The 23,806-nt window shown below is 38.7% G+C and overlaps 1 pseudogene; it reads right to left on the bottom strand.

Annotated features, from left to right (window-relative positions):
- Positions 1 to 22,572: 22,572 nt before the first annotated feature.
- On the bottom strand, positions 22,573 to 23,486 carry LOC102972015 (annotated as a pseudogene).
- Positions 23,487 to 23,806: the final 320 nt, after the last annotated feature.

The raw sequence follows: 23,806 nt of genomic DNA, 5'->3' as shown, positions 1-23,806 counted from the left end.
AGCATAAGATGTCTAGCTTTCCTCTGTTTTTTCATCCAACAGGTGCCTCACTTGCTTTGCAGCAGCTTGTAGGTACTGATGTGTCTGAGATGACTTAAGTCTACCCAGGTAACTTTTCATAGACTCTCATTGCAGATTTCCCACCTTCTCTCTGTCTGGTCCTTTTTCTAACTGTTGGTGACTTCTGGATTCAGAATCATGACTTTAATGAAATGCTTGATAACATAGTAACATAAGGGCAAAATAATTTTAAGTTTAAAGAATAATTTGTTTAGGATGGGCTAAATGGGTGATGGTTAGTAAGGAGGGTGCTTGTTGTGATGAGCACTGGATGTTGTATGTAAGTGAGGAATCACTAAATTCTATACCTAAAACCAATATTACCATATATGTTAACTAACTATAATTTGAATGAAAACTTGGAAAAAGTAATTTGTTTAACGTTGTTTGAAATAAAATTTATTATTGTTATTATCATTTTTAAACCACATGTGCATTATTACACTTGATCTTAGCCAAAAGGCTGAGAAGTGATTAAACCACATGCACATTATTAATAATTGAAAATATGAATTAGCAGAAGTAAACAATAAAAATCACAGATTATGATAAATCTAAATTTTTATTTACTTTGCTTTAGTTCACATTAAGCATTGCCCTCTTTGCTTTTCCAGTCTTTTGTAATCTAGATCCCGAATTGCTAAAGTAATACAGCCCATTGCTCTTGGCACCGATGTGATTTGTAGCTGTCTAGAGTTATCTTAGGCTGTGGCATTTAGAACTTGACAAGGCAGCATGCCAGGCGACAAAGGTGGCTCATTTAATGGGAGGCTGGTGTTCTTTTCCAGGCAGCTGACGTTAGCTAAAGTTAGCTTTATTTAAAATGCAGTTACCACAGGAGCCCTCTTTTGAAAATATAGATCCAATCTGAGTACTGGAGGCATAGGTCTCTATGATAATAGGTTGGGCAGGAGATCAGGCCCCAGAGAAGGGTCTCCATAGGTCTCTAAAAGCTGCCTGATGAACCTAGATCCCAGTCAAGATCCTTTCCTCTTTCCTGATAAGATTGGTCACCAGGTTGTTTAGTTTCAAAATGTAAATGTGAAGCTCATAATAATCTGAACCCCTCCAATATATCTGTCATTTACTGTCTGGGCTTGCCACTTGAAAGTTGTAATTACCTTGCTTGGCACTGCCTTCACCCACCAGGAGACGAAGTGGACCAGAAATTTGGGATGGGGTAAGAAGGATGAATCAAAGTGTAAGGGAGGACAAGAATATCCTGAATAAGGAACTGTGAGAGAATATCCCTCTTCTCACACACCTCTCTGGAAAGTTACATGACTTAAAGATATGGGAAGATACTTTCAGGAATTTTACTGGTTATCCAAATTTTTTAAAGGTGTGTTATTGTCACCAGAAAGTATTCTTTGTCTTTTACTCCCCAAGAATGATCAAAAATCAAAACCCAAATTAAACAAAATAAGTACCTCCCACTATTATTATCTGAAGTCAACTGTAATCTCCCCAACCGAGTCCTCCCAGGTTATTTATTTTATTTTATTTATTTTTTATTATTTTTAATTTAAAAAATTAATATAATTTATTGTCAAATTGGTTTCCATACAACACCCAGTGCTCACCCCAACAAGTGCCTTCCTTCCTGCCCATCACCCACTTTCCCCTCTCCCCCACCCCCCATCTACCCTTAGTTTGTTCTCAGTCCTTAAGAGTCTCTTATGGTTTGCCTCCCTCCCTCTCTGTAACTTTTTTCCCCTTCCCCTCCCCCATGGTCTTCTGTTAAGTTTCTCAAGATCCACATATGAGTGAAAACATACGGTATCTTTGCCTGACATATCTCATTAAGCATAATACCCTCCAGTTCCATCCACGTTGCTGCAGATGGCAGGATTTCATTCTTTCTCATTGCCAAGTAGTATTCCATTGTATATATAAGCCAGACCTTCTTTACCCATTCATCAGTTGATGAACATTTAGGCTCTTTCCATACTTTGGCTATTGTTGAAAGTGCTGCTATAAACATTGGGGTACATGTGCCCCTATGCATCAGCATTCCTGTATCCTTTGGGTAGATTCCTAGCAGTGCTATTGCTGGGTCATAGGGTAGTTCTATTTTTAATTTTTTGAAGAATCTCCACAGTGTTTTCCAGAGCGGCTGCACCAGTTTGCATTCCCACCAACAGTGCAAGAGGGTTCCCGTTTCTCCACATCCTTGTTAGCATCTATAGTTTCTTGATTTGTTCATTTTAGCCACTCTAACTGGCATGAGGTGATATCTCATTGTACTTTTGATTTGTATTCCACTGATGATGAATCACGTTGAGCATCTTTTCATGTGTCCCTTGGCCATCTGGGTGTCTTCTTTGGAAAAGTGACTATTCATGTCTTCTGCCCAATTCTTCACTGGATTATTTGTTTTACAGGTGTGGAATTTTGTGAGTTCTTTATAGATTTTAGATACTAGCCCTTTATCCGATATATCATTTGCAAATATATTTTCCCATTCCGTTGGTTGCCTTTTAGTTTTGTTGATTGTTTCTTTTGCAGTGCAGAAGCTTTTTATCTTGATGAGGTCCCAATAGTTCATTTTTGCTTTTAATTCCCTTGCATTTGGAGATGTGTCGAGTGAGAAATTGCTGCGGCTGAGGCAGATAGATGGGTCTTGTTTTTTTTATCCATTCTGATACCCTATGTCTTTCAGTTGGCACATTTAATCCATTTACATTCAGTGTTATTATTGAAAGATATGGGTTTAGAGTCATTGTGATGTCTGTAGGTTTCATGCTTGTAGTGATGTCTCTGGTACTTTATGGTCCTTCCAACATTTCACTCACAGAGTCCCCCTTAGAATCTCTTGTAGGGCTGGTGTAGTGGTGATGAATTCCTTCAGTTTTTGTTTCTTTGGGAAGACCTTTATCTCTCCTTCGATTCTGAGTGGCAGACTTGCTGGATAAAGGATTCTTGGCTGCATATTATTTCTGTTCACCACATTGAAGATTTCCTGCCATTCCTTTCTGGCCTGCCAAGTTTCAGTAGATAGGTCTGCTACTACCCTTATGTGTCTACCTTTGCATGTTAGGGCCTATTTATCTGTAGCTGCTTTCAGAATACTCTCTTTATCCTTGTATTTTGCCAGTTTCACTATGATATGTCATGCAGAAGATTGATTCAAGTTGCATCTGAAGGGAGTTCTCTGTGCCTCTTGGATTTCAATGCCTTTTTCCTTCCCCAGATCAGGGAAGTTCTCAGCTATGATTTGTTCAAGTACACCTTCAGCCCCTTTCTCTCTCTCTTCCTCTTCTGGAATCCCTATTATACAGATATTGTTGTGTTTCATTGCATTACTTAGTTCTCTAATTCTCCTCTCATACTCCAGGATTTTTTTTATCTCTCTTTTTCTCAGCTTCCTCTTTTCCCATAATTTTATCTTCTAATTCACCTACTCTCTCCTCTGCCTCTTCAATCCGAGCTGTGGTCACCTCCATTTTATTTTGCACCTCATTTATAGCATTTTTTACTTTATTTTTTTTTAAACGTTTATTTATTTTTGAGACAGAGACAGAGCATGAACAGGGGAGGAGCAAAGAGAGAGGGAGACACAGAATCTGAAACAGGCTCCAGGCTCTGAGCTGTCAGCACAGAGCCCGACGCGGGGCTCAAACTCACGGACTGTGAGATCATGACCTGAGCCGAAGTCGGACGCTCAACCGACCAAGCCACCCAGGCGCCCCTATAGCATTTTTTAATTCATCATGAATATTTTTCAGTCCATTGATCTCTGTAGAAATGGATTCTCTGCTGTCCTCTATGCTTTTTTCAAGTCCATCGATTAATTTTACAACTATTATTCTAAATTCATCGTCCGTTATATTGCTTAAATCGATTTTGATCAATTAGCTGTCGCAACTTCCTGGAGTTTCTTTTGAGGAGAATTCTTCCACTTCGCCATTTTGGGTAGTCCCTGCAGTAGCTCCAAACTGCAGGGCACTTCCCCTATGCTGTCTGGAGAAACTTGTGTTGGTGGGCGGGGCCGCAGTCAGACCTGATGTCTGTCCCCAGCCCACCACTGGGGCCACAGTCAGACTGGTGTGTACCTTATCTTCCCCTCTCCCAAGGGCATGACTCACTGTGGAGTGGTGTGGCCCCTGTCTGGGCTGCTTGCACACTGGCAGGCTTGTGGTGCTGCTTCGATGAGATCTGGCCAAGGGCATATTAGATGGGGTGGATCTGCAAGGTGCACAGGGGCGGGAGGGGCAGGCTTAGCTAGCTTTGCCACCTGTGGTCCCCTGTGGGACAGGCCCTGCAGCACCAGGAGGGAGGCAGGCCTGTCAGAGGGATAGATCCGCAGAAGCACAGCGTTGGGCATTTGCATGGTGCAAGCAAGTTCGGTGATGGGAACTGGCTCCTTTTGGAATTTTTGCTGGGTGATAGGAGAGGGAAATGACACTTGCCAGCAGCTTTTTCCCCTGCTGAGCTGCGCTCTGTCCTTCCGGGGCTCAACAACTCTCCCTCCTAGTGTCCTCTTACCCTCCTGGCTCTCCAAGGGCAAAGCTGTTGACTTAACATTCCAGATGTTAAGTCCCGCCGGCTGTCAGAACTCATGGAGTCTGGCCCCTCCGCTTTTGTAAGCCAGACTTCTGGGCTCTGCCTTGCCCATTGGGCTGCCCCTCCACTGCCCTGGCTCCCTCCCGCCAGTCCGTGTAGCATGCACTGCCTCTCCACCCTTCCTACCCTCTTCCTTGGGGCTCTTGTCTATGTTTTGCTCTGGAAAGTCCCTTCTGCTAGTCTTCTGGTGGTTTTCTGGGTTATTTAGGCTGATGTGGGTAGAATCTAAGTGATCAGCAGGACGAGGTGAGCCCAGCATCCTCCTACACTGCCATCTTTTCCCCCAATCAAAATTGGAATGTTTAGGCAGCATGGCAAGACACTGAGAGAGAGATTTAGAGGCAGGAGGTCTATCAGGGATGCCCCCAAAGCATATAATTGTGTATAGTCTAGACCTTAGACTTAAAGTGGTCATCTTACTGACAAGCCAACTCTGGTGGAAGGAGAAGATAATAAAGGAAGTCTCTTTATAGCATTTATCTTGGGACAAGAATGACAGCAGAGACTGTTGGATGGTCTAGTATTAAGGTCAGATCCCTGTAATGTTCTCTCTTTCTAAGCACGCACTCTGCAAGGCTGCAAAGAACTTGAAAGTACTCTGAATTGCTTTGGGACTTGCCATATCTTAGCTAAGCTGTCAATATGGAAAATCAGAGTAATTACGAGTGCTTTCACTGTCATTCTAAATTAGGCAATAAATAGGATGAATCAGTGAATGAGACATCAGTACTTTCCAAGCGCTCTGCAGCATACTGAGAAAGGTAATTATGAGTGAAAACCAAAGAGCTCCACAAGCAGAGATAGCCTCAAGGTATATTTGTGAAGGGGAACAAATACTACAATACAAAAACTTAGAACAAATACTACTTTTAAATTGTTGCCATTTTGTAGATCAAGAAACATAGCAAAATATTCTAAATTTGCAAACAAAAAGCGACAAAAATGTCTCTCACAGCTACTCTTTTCCATCCACTTCAAACACTGCTGCTGGGAAGCTTTTGCCAATACTGGAGGCCCCACAAAGAACCTACCTCTTCTTCCTATTTACCAGACAAAAAGCACCACCAAAAACGACAGTGTTGAACAGCTGGAGTATCCTTTTGCCATGAAATATATATATTCACATGCAAACACCATTTTTATAACACAGTCCCCTGCTCAGAAATTTTAAATTGTTCCCTTTGCCCACTACATCATGTCTAAGTTCTGCAATTCTTTGACTTTAGAAATGAGGTGTTTCATAATCTATTTCACTTCTATTTCCCATCAAATAAAATTCCTTTAGGGAATTCCTTATGTTCCTATGGAGTTGAAACTTAACATTTGCAGTTTTAACTATATAAGTGCAATGCCAATGTTCAGGTTCAAGTTAGAGTTTGCAAATTTTTAAAAATGTTTTAATATTTATTTACTTTGGAGAGAGAGAGAGAGAGAGAGAGAGAGAGAGAAAGAGAGACAGAGTGTGAGCGGGGGAGGGGCAGAGAAAGAGGAAGACACAGGATCCAAAACAGGCTCCAGGCTTCAAGCTTTGAGCACAGAACCCGAAACAGGGCTTGAACTCACGAACTGTGAGATCATGACTTGAGCCGAAGTTGGACACTTAACTGAGCCACCCAGGTGCCCCTAGAGTTTGAAATTTTCCTGGAGTGCAGACTTGAAAAAACATTGCTGTGGAAGCTGGCGTACAATACTCAGACTAGTGACGGCATTTTATATGCCCTCCTGCATCCACATCATAATACAGCTCTACTGTTCTCTCCAATATTCAATGACATAGGTATTACCATCCCTGTCTTACAAATGAGACAATTGAAGAAATTAAATATGTATTTCTTCAACAAACACACAGTGGATGTTCTGGAAAATAGGGATACAACAATGAACAATACAGCAGTTTTGAAGCTTATACTGTTGAAGGGTTGGAATGAAAATAATCAATTAATCTAACAAACAAGATTGTTTCAGTGAAGAAATGTTTATTGAAAATACATCTAAAATCTTCAATAAAGGGATGAGAAAATGACAAGATGAAAAAAGGCAAAATTATAATTCTAGCACAGAGCAAATCAGATATTAGAGGAAGAGCTGAACACAATCTGTTGTACTACTTCACACCAAAGCACCCAGTGCAGTGAAGAAGCTCTTGAGGTGATGTTGTTGAAATACATTTAATGAAACAGAATATTAAGCACTACTAAACATAGATTTATTTTAAAAAAAAGTTTATGGTTTTAAAATGTGTGCATACAAATATGATTGGAAAGATACTCATTCACTAAACAAATAGGTTTTTAGAATCTACTGTGTGTAAAATGCCATTCTAGGCACACTGAGAATACAGCAGTAAACAAGAAAGACTCAGAGAATGTTCTGCCCTCAAAGAGCTGCAATTTCAGTGGGAAAAGGAAAATCAACAAGTGAACAAATACATGGATTAGATGCTTCCAAGAAGCTGTAGCATTCTGAAAGTAACAGAAGTAATGCAAAGGGTTAGGTTACTTTAGATTAAGTGGTCTTAAAAGGAATATCTGAACTTTTGAGCTGAGACCTAAATAAGATGAAAGTGGTCAGTCATGCAAAAATCTTGAGGAAAAAACATCCTTGAATGGCAGAACAAATGCAAATATCTGGAGAGGAACTGAGTTTGCCATGAACTAATTGCTGAAAGAAAATGCATGGGACTGGGATAGTGTGAGTGAGGAGTATGATATTAGCTCAGAGAAAGATACAGGGGTCATTTTGTAGGTCATCATAAAAAATTTGTTTTATTTTAAGAAAAATGGGAAGCCAACTAAGTCAGGGGGTTTAAGCAAGGGAGTGATATCTTATTGAGGATTTTAAGGACCATTCCAGTTGATGTATAGAGAATGGTTTGTAAGAATGGCTAGAAAAGAAGTAGGGAGAGCAGTAAAGTATCTGTATCAGGAGTTCTGGGCCTGTGTGACATGGAGTGAGCATGCTTTACCCTGTCTCACTAAATACAACTGTAGAACCAGACAGAATACAGGGGTGGGTATTTGAGGTTTCTGAAAAGTAAACAGCAGCAGGGAAGAATAACAGAAATAGAATCACCATCTTATCAGCAGTGACTTTACCATTTTTTAAGCTGTTCTTTTTCCTTGGTATCTCCTAGTTTGAACTCAACATAGCCCAAAACACAGAAGTGGGCACGGTGACATAGCTCCAGAACTCCTCTAGTTCTGTCTCAGGGATCAGAAAAAGTAACTCCTAGCTCTCAGACGGAGTACAGAACTCCTTCCCTCCTTTTATCTGCCTTTTTTGGTTCTCATACCCCAGAACCCAGGAAATCTGTGGTGTAAATGGCAGAACCTCAAGAGCCAAAACTTGGAGGGAAGGGAACTCATCTTACACACGTGATGGAGCTGTAGTTCCAAAAGGGTAAGATGAACCTGAGTTCATCTTTTTCTCTCTCTGCCCTCCACTTCCTGGGCCAGGAGATGGACCCAATTACAAAAGTGCATGACAGAGAATGGCAAATCAAGGTAACTACCAAGTTTCTGGCTACAGGACCAAAAAGAAGAGACACAGGGAAACAGAAGTCTTGGGAAGGTTTCAGAGAGGGAGGAGCTTGGGAAAGCATCCTATATAAACTAGTTTATGAACCCAGGGCTCACACTCGAGCAGTGCATGTGCAGATCTTATTCTAATTGGCCTACCAAAGAGTTTGAGACCTGAAGTAACTGACAGACTACTGCCTAGGACCCAGACTGGCCATTGAGTGATACATTCACAGGATAAATTCAAATAACACTACAAAGCCTATGAAAGCTTAACTAATATTGGAAACACAACCATCAGAAAGTGAGTTGGAACTTGGGGCCAGAACTTAATTTAGTCGATTGCTTGCTAAAACAAAATGTCAACATTCTTCATAGAATTTAGAAGAGGCCCATAGTCTCATAGCAAAATATTTAAAATGACAATATGTAATCCAAAATTAGGCGTATAAAAAACCATTACAATTTCAAGTTGCATGGGAAATAAACAGACATGAAAACAGAGATGATACAAATGTTGGAATAATCATACAAATACAGCTATTATAAAAATGCTTAAATAAGCAATCTTGAACATTCTTGCAACAAATGGTAAAATACAAATTCTCAATGTATTTTAAGGTGTTATCAATGTATTTTAAGACTTTAAGGTGGTTACTGCTTGTGATTATGCTCTATTATACAAGAGTGCATCTTGTTGGCCAACTTACTCTCTTTCTCCCTTGCTGGCTTTGAAGAAACATGTTTCCATTTTGTAAGAGAACCATGTAGTAAGGAACATCAGGCAGCCTCCAGGAGATCAACATGTCTTCCAAATGACAATCAGTAAGAATCAAAGGCTCTCAGTCTTACAGACAGAAGGAAGCACATTCTGATAACCTGAGTGAGCTTAGAAGCAAATCCATCACCAGTCAAGCTCAAAATAAGAATAGATCCCTGGCCAATACCTTGATTAAAGCCAAGTCAAGAATCTGGCTAAGCTGTGCCAAGTTCTGGTTGACAAAATATGTAAGATAGTAAGTTTGTGTTCTTTTAAGTCACTAAGTTTGTGGCAATTTGTTACATAGCAATAACTAATATACTCCACAAAGTCATAGCAGCTGTTAAAAAAACCACTCAAATAGAAATTTTAGAACTAAAATTCACAATAACTGAAATTTTAAGAAAACCTAACTGGATGGACGCAGTAGCAGGGTAGAGATGACAGGGGGGAGAGCCAGTGAACTTTAAGATCAATCAGTAGAAATTATCCATTCTGAAAAACAAAGAAAAAAATTGAAAAATAACTAACATAGTTTTAGGGGCTTGTTGGTCAATAACAAACATTCAAATATTTGCATCATCAGGGGCACCTGGGTGGCTAAGTCAGTTAAGTGTCCCACTCTTGATTTCAGCTCAGGTCATGATCTCATGGTCGTGAGATCTAGCCCAACATTGGGCTCCACGCTGGGCATGGAGCCTGCTTAAACTTCTCTGTCTCCCCCTCTCCCCTGACCCTCTCTTATTTGCATTCTCTCTCTCTCAAAACAACAACAACAACAATATTTGCATCATCAAAGCCAAGAAAGAGAAGTAAACGAATGTGTTGCTAAAAAGATTATTTGAAGAAATAGTGGCACAGAATTTCCCAAGCTTGGCAGAGATACAAACCTACCAATTTAAGAAGTTGAGTGAACCCAAAATAAGATAAACCAAAAGAAATTAATGCCCAGAAGTATCCTAATCAAATTGCCAAAAACAAAAGACAAAGAAAAAATATTGAAACTAGCCATAGAAAAGTGACCCATTATATATATGGGTAAAATGATTCAAATGACATTAGATTTCTCACTAGAAACCATGGAGGGGCAGAAAGAAAAAGAAGTGGCACACCATTTTTCAAGTACAGAAAAAAAGATCTGTCAATTCCAAATTCTGTATCCAGTGAAAATACTGTTCCGGGAAAAAAAGTAAAATAAAGACATTCCCAGATAACATAAATCCATGAGTATTTGTAGCCAGCAGATATGCCTTAAAAGAATAGTAAAAAGGGGCTTTTCTGACAGGGAGAAAATTTAGCCAAAAGGAAATGTGGAACAGCAGAAATGAAGGAAGTGCAAAAGCAAAAGTAAACATCTGAGTAAATATAATAGACTATTTTTGTCCTCTTGAGTTTTTAAAAATTTTACTTGGCAGCAAAAATTATAAAAGTGTTTAATGGATTTTCAATATGTAATATATAAAACAATTCTAGCATAAAGAAGGCAAGGCAAAGGTACCTTTTAAGTAATAGTTTCAACATTCCAAGTAGAGTGGTAAAATATTACTTTTATGTAGATTATGAAAGTTAAGTATGTTTTTTTAAGCTTATTTATTAATTTTGAGATAGAATGACAGTGCAAGCAGAGGAGGGGCAGAGAGAGAGAGGGAGAGAGAGAATCCCAAGCAGGCTCCACACTGTCAGTGCAGAGCCTGACACATACCTCAAACTCACAAACTGTGAGACCATAACCTGAGCCAAAACCAAGAGTCAGACGCTTAATCAACTGAGCAACCCAGGCACCCCAAGTATGTTTTTAATTCCCTACAGCAAGGGTCATCAAATTTGGGACTGTAGACCAAAACAATCCATTGATTTTTCTTTTGTGGTAAAATGCAAACAACATAAAAGTTACCATTTTAACTATTATAAAGTATACAAGTCAGTGGCATTTAATACATTCACAAGGTTGTACAACCATCACTTCTATTTTTTTCCAGAATATTTTCATCACCCCAAAAAGAAACTCCATACCCATTAAGCAGGTATTCCTCATTTTCTTTCCTCCCTAGTCCCTGGCAACCACTAATATACCTTCTGTCTCTATGGATATGTCTATTCTGGATATTGCATACAAATGAAGTCATACATTATGTGGCCTTCTGTGTCTGCTTCTTTCAATTAGCATAATGTTTTCAAGGATTATTCATGCTGTAGAATGTATCTGTACTTCATTTTTGTGATTGGATAATATCCTATTGTATGGATATATCACATTTTGTTTATCCATTCATCAGTTGATTGCCCATTGTGCATAGGGCTGATATGAACATTTGCGTACAGATTTTCCCTTGAATGCCTATTTTCAATTATTTTGGATATAAAACCAGGAATAGAATTGCTGGATTATATGATAATTCTATGTTGAACTTCTTGAGGAAACTCCAAACTGTTTTCCAAAATAGCTGAACCATTTTACATTCCCAGCAGCGATGTATGAGTATTCCAATTTCCCCATATCCTTTTCAAACTTGGTATTTTTCATTTTTAATATTATAGCCATTCTCATAGGTGTGAAGTGATCTCTCATTATGGTTTGATTTATATTTCCCTAATGATTAATGATTGTCTTGGTCCATTTAAGCTGCTATAACAGAATACCATAGACTGAGCAGCTTATAAAAAACAAATTTATTTCTCACAGTTTTAGAGGCTAGAAAGTCTAAAATCAAGGTGCTGACAGATTCAATGCCTGGTGAGGGCTTGCTTCCTCCTTCATAAATGGCCAACTTCTTGCTGTAACATTACATGGAGGAAGGGGTGAAGGAAATCTCTGGGGCCTCTATTATAAGGGCAATAATTACATTCATGAAGGTTTACAGGCCCCACCTCTAAGCACCATTACATTGGGGGTTAGGTTTGAACATATGAATTTGGGGAGGGGGTGGATATAAACATTCAGTTTATAGCAGTTATGTTGAACATCTTTTCATGGACTTATTAGCCATTTATACGTCTACCTTGGAGAAATGTCTATTGAGTTCTTTGCCTGATGTTTAATTGGATTATCTTTTGCTGTTCAGTTGTAAGACTTTTTATATATTCTGGATGCTAGACCTGTATCAGATATATGATTTCCAAAGATTCTTTCCCATTCTAGGAGTTATCTTTTCATTATCTTGATAGTGTCTCTTAATGCACAAAAGTTTTTAATTTTGACGAAGTCCAATGTATCTATTTTTTCTTTTGTTACTTATATTTCTGGTGAAATATCTAAAAAAAAAACATTGCCAAATACAAAGTCATGAAGATTTATTTATACATATTCTTCTAATACTTTCATGGTTTGGGGTCTTGCCACCCAGGCCTCCCAGCTATAGATTTTTCCTAAATGCTCTATATAATGTTGAGGAGGTTCCCTTCTATTATTCATTTTTGAGTGTTTTTTAAATCGTAAAAGGGTGCTAGTTTTTGTTAAATGCATACTCTGCGTCGATTGAGATGATCATATGCTTTTCCCCTTTTATTATATTAATGTGGTTATACTGGTTATCATACATGACATCACTCCTGCATTCGGAAATATATCCTTCTTGATCATACTGTATAGTGGTTTAAATATGCTGCTGGATTTGGTTTGCTGGTTTTTTGTTGAGGAGTTTTTCAGTGATATTAATTTGGGATATTAGTCTGTAGTTTTCTTATAGGATATTGGTTTCATTTTCAGGGTAATGCTGACCTCACAGAATGAGTTAAGAAGTATTTTCTGTTTTTTCGAAGAGTTCGAGAAATAATTGTATTAATGTTTTTTTGTGTGTGTGTGGGATAATTTATTTATTTATTTTCAATTAAAATTTTTTATTATACTTTTGATATTTTATTTTAATTCCAGTTAATTAACATACAGTGTTATATTAGTTTCAGGTGTACAATACACCTAATTCAACAGTTTCATAGATCACCCTGTGCTAATCACAAGTGCACTCCATAATTTCCACAACTATTTAATCCATTATCCTCAACCTCCCCTCTGATAACCATCAGACTGTTCTCTATAATTAAAAGTCTGTTTATTTCTTTGACTCTCATTTTTTTTCTTGTTTTGTTTCTTAAATTCCACATGAGTGAAATCATATGGTATTTGTCTTTCTCTGACTTATTTCGCTTAGCATTATACTCTCTAGCTCCATTCATATCCTTGCATCTCTTTTATGGCTGAATAATAATGTTATTGATATATAACATACATTCTTTATCCAATAATCAGTGAATGGATACTTCTATAGCTTTGCTATCATAAAAGGTGCTGCTAAAAAATAAATAAAATAAATAAAAGATGCTGCTGTAAACGTAAGGGTGCATATGTCCCTTTGAATTAGTGTTTTTGTATTATTTGAGTAAATACCCTGTAGTATGATTGCTAGATCATAAGGTAGTTCTATTTTCAACTTTTTGAGGAACCTCCATACTGTTTTCCATAGTGGTTCCACAAGTTTGCTTTCCCACCAACAGTTCAAGGGGGTTCCTTTTTCTTCACATCCTCACCAACACCTGTTGTTTCCTGTTTTGTTGATTTTAGCCATTCTGACAGGCATGAGATGATTGGAGTTTCAATTTGCATTTCCCTGATGCTCCGTGATGTTGAGCATCTTTTCATGTGTCTATTGGCCATCAGTATGTCTTCTTTGGAGAAATGTCTGTTCATATCTTCTGCTGATTTTAATTGGATTATTTTTTGACTCTTGAGTTTTGTTAAGCTCTTTATATATTTTGTATCCTAACCCTTCACTGGATAAGTCATTTGCAAATATATTCTCCCATTCAATAAGTTGCCTTTTAGTTTTATTATTTCCTTTCCTGTGAAGAAGCTTTTTATTTTGATGTATTCCCAATAGTTTATTTCTGCTTTTGTTTCCCTTGCCTCAGGAGACATATCTAGAAAAATGTTGCTGTGGCCAATGTCAGAAACCTTACTGCCTGTGCTCTTTTCAAGCATTTTTATGGTTTCAGGTCTCATATTTAGATTTTTAATCCATTTAGAATTTATTTTTGTGTATGGTGTAAGAAACTCATCCAATTTCATTCCATTGCATCCTGTTGTCCAGTTTCCCAGCACCATTTGTTGAAGAGACTGTTCTTTTCCATTGGATATTCTTTCCTGCATTTTCAAAGATTAATTGACCATCTAGATGTGAATTCATTTCTGTGTTTTCTATTCTGTTCCATTGATCTCTGTGTCTATTTTTGTGCCAATACCATACGGTTTGATTACTACAGCTTTCTAATTCTAGAATTGTGATGCCTCCAGCTTTGTTATTCTTTCTCAAGATTGCTGGGGTGCCTGTTGGCTCAAGTGTCTGACCCTTTTTAAAGATTTTTTAAAATGTTTATTTCTGAGAGAGAGAGAGAGAGAGAGAGAGAGAGAGAGAGAGATTGGATCAGTGGAGGAAGACAGAGTGAGAGAGAGGGAGATACAGAATCCGAAGTAGGCTGCAGGCTCTGAGCTGTCAGCACAGAGCCTGATATGGGGCTCAAACTCATGAACGGTGAGATCATGACCTGAGCTGAAGTTGGACACTTAACCAACTGAGCCACCCAGGCGCCGCTCAGGTGTCTGACTCTTGATTTCAGCTCGTGTCATGGTTTCACAGTTGTGAGATCAAGCCACACACCATGTCCCCATGCTGGGCATGAAGGCTGCTTGAGATTCTCTCCTCCCCTCTCCTTCCACCCCTCCCCAGCACTGTCTCTTTCTCTCTCTCTCACTCAAAACAATTTTTTTAATGATTGCTTTTGGCTATTCAGAGTGTTTTGTGGTTCCATACAAATTTTAGGATTTTTTGTTCTAGTTATGTGGAAAATGCTGTTTGTATTTTGATAGGGATTGCATTAAATGTGTAGATTGTTTTGGGTAGTATAGACATTTTATCAATATTTGTCCTTCCAATCCATGAGCATGGAATGTCTTTCCCTTTCCTTGTGATGTCTTCAATTTCTTTCAGCAGTGATTTATTGTTTTCAGAGTATAGGCCTTTTACCTCTCTGGTTAAGTTTATTCCTTGGTATCTTATTACTTTGGGTGCACTTGTAAATGGCATTTATTTATTTTTAGACCTGGATTCTTTTAACTAGCAGACCAAAACACACTCAGCATCTAGTTTTCTTATTTTTTGTTTGTTTGTTTGTTTTTCTCTTTCTTCTCTTTCTTCTTTTCTTTTCTGGACAAAATGATTAGATGGAGAAATTCATCTGAAAGAAAGAACAGGAGGTGGAACTCATGGCCAGGGATTTAATCAATACAGATATAAGTAAGATGTCTGAACTAGAATTTAAAACAAGAATTATACAGATACTAGGTGGGCATGAAAAAAGCATAGAAGGCACAAGAGTATCCCTTTCTACAGAGATTTAAAAAAAAAACAAACACCTAAAATCTTGCAGTGCAGTGTCCCTTGTCCACCAGAACCTGGTACTTCAAGAGAGTATCCTATGTGTGTTGCTTATGCCCTGTTATTGTGTCTGAGTCACTTTTCCCTTCAGTGCAGTTGTCTGCACTGACTCTGTGCCTGTTGTGGACTGTGCTTTCTCTTTGAGGTGGTAGTGAGATACAGGCAGGCAAGCTCTGGGGAGGTTGTACTCAGCATGAAACTTGGGAGCAGGATGGAAGTGTTAGCAAAATGTGTGCTAGGCCACTAGACCTATGCCAGATCCCTTCAAGTGCTGCAATGGCTGGGGGCTTCATGCTGGGGTGGCCAGGTATTTGTGGCTGTGGGTGTTACATGACTGTGGCTGGGGGCATGGTGTGGTGGTTTAACCCAATGTGATAGCTGGGCCCCTCATGGAACTGTGGGCAGGGGTGCGTGATTTGGTGAGTTATGCAAGGGCCCCTGGGAGCGCCTGGCTGTCATGGTGTATGATGGCGACCAGGGGTGCATGGCTGGGCAAGACACACAAGGGTATCTCAGGGTGCACATCTAAGTGAGGTATGTTGGATGTGTGTGGCACTGAGTGGCAGCTATGCACATGGTGGCTGCTAGGGGTGCTTGCTAGGCTTTAACCAAATTTGCCCTGAGCCCAAGGCCAAGGCCTGCAGGCTTGGAGTGGATGAGTCCTCAGGAGAACTCCTGGGGGGCATTCTGTTAAGGGGTTAGGTAGCAAGGGTGTGTGTAACCCTGCCTTCTGCAGGTGTCCTTTTGCTTATGCTGGGGGGGGGGGTGTGGGAGGAAAATGGCACCTACCACTTCCCTCATTTTTGGGGAAGACCCCAACAGGCTCTGGAATCAGTTTGAACAGGTCTGTTTCCCCTTTGTCTTGCAGGGGTTATGTAAACTTCTGTTGTATGCCTCTTTGTAGGATGCTGTCTCTTTAAGGCTCCTGACACAGCTATCATTTGCCCTCTGGGTTCACAGTGCTGAGTCAGCTGACCTCCAATGCTCCCAGTTCCAAGTCTCACTGGTGTTTACAAACTCATGGAATTCAGCCCTTCTCGTTCTTAAAGCCAAAGGCTACAGGGATTAGTCTTCCTTGCATGTCTTGTCTGGTGCGAGTGCCCATTTCTCTGCCCTCTCCTTGCATGCAGCTCCCTCCCTCCTATGGGCAGGCTTGCTCCACCTTTCTGACCTCCCTAACCTTTCAGATGTAGCTGCTTCTCTGTATTTTTTTGTGGAGTTTGTTCTGCCAGTCTTCGGATCACTTTCCAGTTTATTGACTTAGATGTGGATGATATCTAGTTGAAAATGTGGGATGGGATGAGCTCAGGGTCCTCCTACTCTGCCATCTTCCCAAGTTCCTCTTCGTGTTAATATTTTAAAGGTTTGGTAGAATTCACCAGTCAAGTCATCTGGTCCTGTGCTTTTACCTTTGGGGAAGTTTTTGATTAGTAATTACATCTCTTTGCTTGTTGTAGGTCTGTTCAGATTTTCTATTTCTCAAGTTAGTTTTGGTAGCTTGTTTCTAGGGATATGTATATTTCACCTAGGTTGTCTGTCTGGCATGCATTTCTTCATAGGATTTTCTTATAATCTTTTTTATTTCTGTAAGGTCAGTAGTAATGCCTTGCTTTCATTTCTGATTTTAGTTATTTGCATCTTTTCTCTGTTTTTTACTTGGTCACTCTAGCTAAAGGTTTGTCAATTTTGTTGATTACTTCAAAAAAACAACTCTTGACTTCATTGATTCCCTCTCTCATTTTTCTATTATTTCATCTATTTCTACTCTAATCTTTACTATTTCCTTTGTACTACTAGCTATGGTTTGCTTGTTTTTAGTTCCTCAAGGTGTCAAGTTAGGTTATGGATTTGAGGTATTTCTTCTTTTTTTGGTGGGCATTTACAACTATAAATTTCCTGATTAGAACTGCCTTTGCAGTGTCTGATAGATTTTCATATGTTGTATTTTCCTTTCCATTTATTTCCTTTTATCCAATTTCTCTTGTGATCTCTTCTTTCATCCATTAGTTGTTTAGGTGTGCATTGGTTAATTGCAACATATTTGTCAACTTTCCATTTTTCTCCTATTGATGATTTCTACTTTCATTCTATTGTAGTTGAAGAAGATACTTTGTGTGATTTCAATCTTTGAAAATTTATTGACACTTGTTTTGTAGACTAAAATATGGTCTGTCCTGGAAAATGTTCCATGTACTTGAAAAGAATAAGCATTTGACTGTTGTTAGGTAGAATATTCTAGACACTACATGGATTCTCTTACATACAGATTTTTTAAAATAAATGAAGTACAGTACTGAAAATATATTTTCCTTATGATTTTCTTAAAAACATTTTCTTTTCTCTATTGTAATAGTATAGTATATTACACATATAACATACAAAGTTAATCAGCTGTCTATGTTATTGGTAAGGCTTCCAATCAATAGTAGGCTATTAGTAGATAAGTTTTGGGGAATTCAAAAGTTATAAGTGGGTTTTCAACCGTGTGAGGGATCAGCATCCTAACACTGCGTTCTTCGAGTGTCAACTATATCTCTGTTAGGTCTAGTTCATTTATAATATTGTTCAAATTCTCTGTTTCTTTCTTGACCTTCTTTATCATTGTTCCATCCATAATTAAAAGTGTAGTATTGAAGTCTCCAGCTATTATTCTAGGACTATTTTTGAGTATATAATTTTAATAACTTTTGGTAGATTAACCCTTTTATCAATATATAATATCTTTCTATGTTTCTTGTCGCAATTTTTGACTTAGTCCATTTTATCTGATATTATTATAGCCAACTCTCTTTTTATTACTATTTATGTGGAATAGCAATTTAAACCTTTTTGCTTTTAATCTATTCTTTCTTTTGGATTTAAAGTATATCTCTTATAGACAATACATAGTTGGATTATGTTTCTTGTATCCATTCTGTCCATCTCTGCCTTTAATTCAAGAGTGTAATGCATTTTACTTTTAAAGTAATTACTGGTAATGAAGTTCTACCATTTTGCTATTTGTTTTCTGTATATCTTATACTTTTTGTTCATCCTTTCCTCCATTTCTGCCTTCTTTTGCGTCTAATTGATTTTTTAATATAATACTGCTTTATCCCTTTCTCACTTCTTTTTATGCATATTTAAAAGTTATTTTCTTGATTAGCCTGGAGATTACAATTAACATCTTAAATTTATAACAATCTAGTTTGAATTAATACCAACTTAGCTTCAGTATTACATAAGAGCTCTGTTCCTATATAGCTCTGTTGTTTCCCCTTTATGTTGTTATTGTCACACATTACATCTTTGTACATTGTATTCCCATCAACAAATTTACAGTTATCATTTTATATATTAATCTTTTGAAAAATATAGAAAAAATAAGAGTTACAAACCAATAATACAGCAATACTAGCTTTTATATTTACCTACTGTATTAGATTCTTAGGGCTGCCATAACAAATTACAACAGACTGTGTGGCTTAAAACAATAGAAATGTATTCTTTCACAGTCCTGGTGGCTGGAAGTCTGAAATCTGGTGTCAGCAGTGTTAGTTCCTTCTGAGGGCTCTGGGGGAAAGGGACAAAGAGCTAGAGTGGTTCATGAGACTCTTTCTCCATCTGCCAATCACACTCAGCTGCATTCCACAGAGAGTTTTGGACTACTAGACTAGAAGTACATTTTAAGGGCAAGAGAAGTCACATGCAGGGTTTCTTCCTAATAATTTGCCCATTCCTGGCTTACAAGGGGCTGTGGAGAATGAGAAGACAGCAGTGTGTGTGTACTCAAGGAGAGAAAAACACATTCATCTCATTGGGATATATAAAACCTGTAAAGCAGAGAGAGATGGAGTATGATGGAGGGTCTCTGCATTCCTGTGGAATGAGGAAATTTGTGGGCTAATGTTAAGTGTATGGGTCTGGAGAATTTCCATAAGAACCACAGCCCTTCTTCCTCCTTGCACTGCCCAGCAATATATAATATATATAATTCACATGTGTGTGTATTGGGTAGAGAGGTGGATAGAGGAAAAATTTTCTTCCACCTTGTTACACCAAACTATCCACATTTAGAACCATCTTCTGTTCATTGCAATGTTGTTTTGATATAATCCTACTGCTACAAAAACACAATCAGGATGGTCCTGGGGCACAATGGCAGACTAATAGGGACTAGTGGTTTGATCTTTCCTCTTAGCCCATAGAATTCCTAGGCATACCCAACCTTATATAAAGCATATATCATTCCAGTAAGATACAATAAAATATGCTGTAATAAAAAAAATCAATAATGTCGGGAATTATTTAGGTCCATTGATGCAGAAACAAAGGACACCAAATGAATTGCTCAGCACAAGTGGCTGTATCTCTCTTCATGCTTTTATGTCTACTTTCTCCAGAGTGTCAATCCCAAAGTTTGTGACTACACAGTATCCATTCCTGAAAAGACAAAACAGAGGGCCATCTGGACCCTGGGAATCTTGGAGTTAGTCACTTTAGCTGTGAATAGGCATAGACTGAGACAAAGCTCTCACCTGAAGTATTTGGTTACACATTCCACGTGCATGTAATCCCAACAGGTTTTTCATGAAGGATTCTCTAAAATGAAGTCATTCTAGTCACCTGGAGATGACTGGCAGATCCATGCCATCTAATGATTTTGCCACAGCCTCACTGACAGCTTCAAAAACAGCAGTATCTTCAGTTGGGTATGTCAGGGTCTAAAAAAAGGAAAAAAAGAAATTAGACTCAATCTAATGCTCATTTCCCATCTCACTTACCCACCTTAGCACAATAAAGCTCTATCAGACTTACCAGCTGAGGTGCCAGCAGCAGTAGCATCAGCAAAACAAGGCATGATTACAGTAAGGCACAATATTTAGATAGTGCCAGAAAAGAATCCTGGCAGATACCAGCTGAACTGTTATTTTGGTAAAAAGTAGTGCAAGTAATAATCTTCCTTATAGTCTGTAGCCCATCCTCCACTCATTCTTTAGATTATTCCTTCTAATAGACATTATTTAAGAATTTGATACATTTATGGTGTGTAGGAATCCATTTGCATCTTCTTATCTGACCCAACCCCCCTCCCATCTTGCTTTCTCTGATACTTTTTCTGTCACACTCCCAGGGCAAGATAAAAGCACTAGGTTCAAGGTCAGTTTTCTGCTTACTGAACATAAAAGCACTCAAATACACAAAGATGAGAAAGTGATAAAAAGTGTTTAATTAGGCAACAACTCATTGTGTAGGGACACCATCTTTTCCCTCCACATTAACTCTAGTGGCAAAAAGCTCTACTTGCAAATGAAAAATGGATGGATAGATTGAGAGGTATATGCAATTGAGGGTGGGGTGTATGTGTATGTATGCAGATACATATAGAAGTATATAAACACTTTGGTTTCTAAGTCTGTTTAAAACTTTATAGGGTGATGAGAAATAATCTATTATCTGTGGAACTCCATTTATATCTGTTGAACAAATGAGCAAAAGGAGAAGACATGGAGATATGGATCTCTGGGGAAAGTCACAGTAAAATAGGGTTAATAGAGGAGCACTTCAAGAATGTTGGAGCAAGGACCTCCAAAAATCACTCCTCAAAAAATCTATGAGGATGGTGGCAAAAAATACATATATGAACTTTTTCAGAACTCTGTAATTAACCAGAAGTTTTCAACAATCCAAGGAGGATTTATTCAAGAAAAATGGATGAACCTCTATGAGAACAGTGAGCTTTGGGGCATTTTAACTTGTCCTATTCCAATCCCCCTCTCTTCAGATCCACAGTAGCCTTGAAAAATAACAGCCTCACAACTCTAGTAGTTTTGCACATTGGTAGTCTAGCAGCCCGTGAAGGGGGGCAGACTGAGTTTGAGGTTCCCAAAAAGCTCCATTCCTAGAGAAGTGTCACAATTTGACCTTTCTGGCAGTTCTTGGAAACAACCACTCACATGACCTTATTTAACATGACTCAGATCTCACCCTATGCAAAAAATTCTTTTTGTTTTGACAGACCTTACTTTTAAGAGAAGTTTTTGGATTTAAAGAAAAATTGGAGTTAAGTACAGTGAATTGCCATATACTGCCATTCTTTCCTCTCCCTACGCCACAGTTTTCCTCTATTAGTAACATCTTGTATTAGTGGTGCAGATTTTACAATTGAGAAACAATATTGATATGTCACTATTAACTAAAGTCCATAGTTTACATAAGGGTTCATTCTTTCAGTTGAACATTCTATGGGTTTTGAAAAATAAGGGGCACCTGGATGGCTCAGTCAGTTCGTCTGACTCTTGATTTCAGCTCAGGTCATGAACTCATGGTTCATGGGACTGAGCCTAAATTGGGCTCTGCACTGACAGCACAGAGCCGGCTTGGGATTCTCTCTCCCTCTCTCTCTCCCCCTCCCTTGCTCATGTTCTCTCTCTCTCTCAAAATAAATAAACATTAAAATAAAGAAAAATACATAATGTCATGTATCTACCACTGCAGTATCATACAGAAGAATTTCATTGTTTTAAAACTCTCTTGAGCTTGATATATTAATCCCCCCTCCCTTTTTCTGAACTGATGGCAATCATTGCACTTTTTACTGTCTGTGCAGTTTTGCCTTTTCCTGAATGTCATATGCATGGAATCCTATGGTATGTAGCCTTTCAGATTAGCTTCTTCCACTTCCATTTAAGTTTCATCCATGTCTTTTCATGATTGATCTCATTTCTTTTTAGTGCTGAATAATACTCCATTGTACACATGTAGCAGAGCTATCCATTTATCTATTAAATGATATCTTGGTTGCTTTCAAGTTTGGGCAATGATGAATAAAGTTTCTATAAACATTAATGTGCAGGGTTTTGTGTGGCTATAACTTTCCAACTCATTTAAATAAATAAGGAGTGTGATTGCTGAATTGTATGGTAAAAGTATATTTAGCTTGTAAGAAACTTAGACTTTAGGTTTAGTGGGAAAAAAATATATATGAACAGACACCTCACCAAAGAAGACATATACATATACATAAGCATTGAAAGATGTTCCACATCATATGTCATTAAAATAATGAGATACCACTGCACACCTATTGGCTATAGTAATGTCCCAAGCATGGTCACATCAGTATCAATGTCAAATCATGCTCAGATTTCTGGATTAGTGTTACTTTTCCCACCACTCTCTTATATTCCAGAAGGGTCTCACAGCGGGTAACACTCCCCTCCCCATGCCCACCAAACCCTGGTAAACCTGAAGTGCCTTTTTACAGCCCTTCCTTCTTGGCCCCCTTCTTCTGGAAGGCAATCAAGACGTTTAAAGCTCTTTTGAACCTTTTTCTTCTTCTCATCACTCATCTTGTTCTTCTCAATCAGCTTGGTGATCTGGGTCATTTCTACTGCTGGGAAGTCCTCACCTTGGTCTAAGGCCTTTCCCCATGATCTTTGGGTATTTGCCCACTTCTCAATCTCCTTCACACTTGTGAGTTTGTCGTGCCCCTGCTTAAAGAGGGAAGGTTGGGCCTCCATGCCTGAGGCCCTGATAAACTCCCCAGCAAGGGTGCCATATGCAGGTAGACAACCAGGCATACCTAGGCAGACTCCTTGCCCTTTTAGCCAGCATTAGATGTTCCAACCTTAACTGCTTCACCATGGTGAGGGTGATGGTTTCTCAAAGTCCCCATCCTGGAAGAGGTAGAAGACTTGGTAGTTCACTTTGCCAGATTGTATTTCTCACTCAGATCCAGATTCAGCTTATCACCATTACCTGAGATCCCTACCTCTGTCACCAAGAGATCAACACTGGAGGCTGAGTTTTCAGCCAAACTCTTGAACTTGTCCTGCTGCTCACTATAGGGATACTGGGTGTTCACTAAGATGAACTTACTTTTGGGAATGACCTTGTAGAAAGTGACTGTATCCAGGGGAAGGGCACCCTTGGTGTGCAGGCTGATGTCTTCATGCAGAGCAGAGAGGAGCAGGAGGGACAGGAGAAGGGGAAACAGTGGGGAATAGAGAAAAGCAGGGAGGGGTGGGGAGTGGGAGGGGGGGCATGCCAACAGCCATAAAGTGGGATTCTGGCAGTAGGAGCTAGGAGGAGGAAGGCTGTAGTGGGAAAAACTCAGACAACCAGGGCCAGGTCAGATGTGCATGTGTACCTCTGTTCATATATTTTGCCCATTTTTAATTGTTTTGTTTTTGTTGTTGTTGAATCTTAATTGTTCTTTGTGTGCTTTGGATACAAGTCATTTATCTAATATGTATTTTTGAAATATTTCCTTCCAGTTTGTGGCTTGTCTTTACATTCTCTTAAGAGAATCTTTTGCAGAACAGAAGTTTTAATTTTAATGAAGTCCAACTTAGCAATTTTTTCTTTCTTAGACCATGATTTGGTGTTATATCTAAGAAGTAATCACCAGGGCATCAGACAGATTTGGTTTAGGATCTGACTACCCACTTACTAGCTATGCTTTGTGACCTCAGGTAAGTCCAGAAACTTTT

The sequence above is a fragment of the Panthera tigris genome, chromosome X, assembly GCF_018350195.1.
Source record: "Panthera tigris isolate Pti1 chromosome X, P.tigris_Pti1_mat1.1, whole genome shotgun sequence".
In the NCBI taxonomy this organism is placed as follows: Eukaryota; Metazoa; Chordata; class Mammalia; order Carnivora; family Felidae; genus Panthera; species Panthera tigris.
This window is presented reverse-complemented; position numbering and strand designations above follow the sequence as displayed.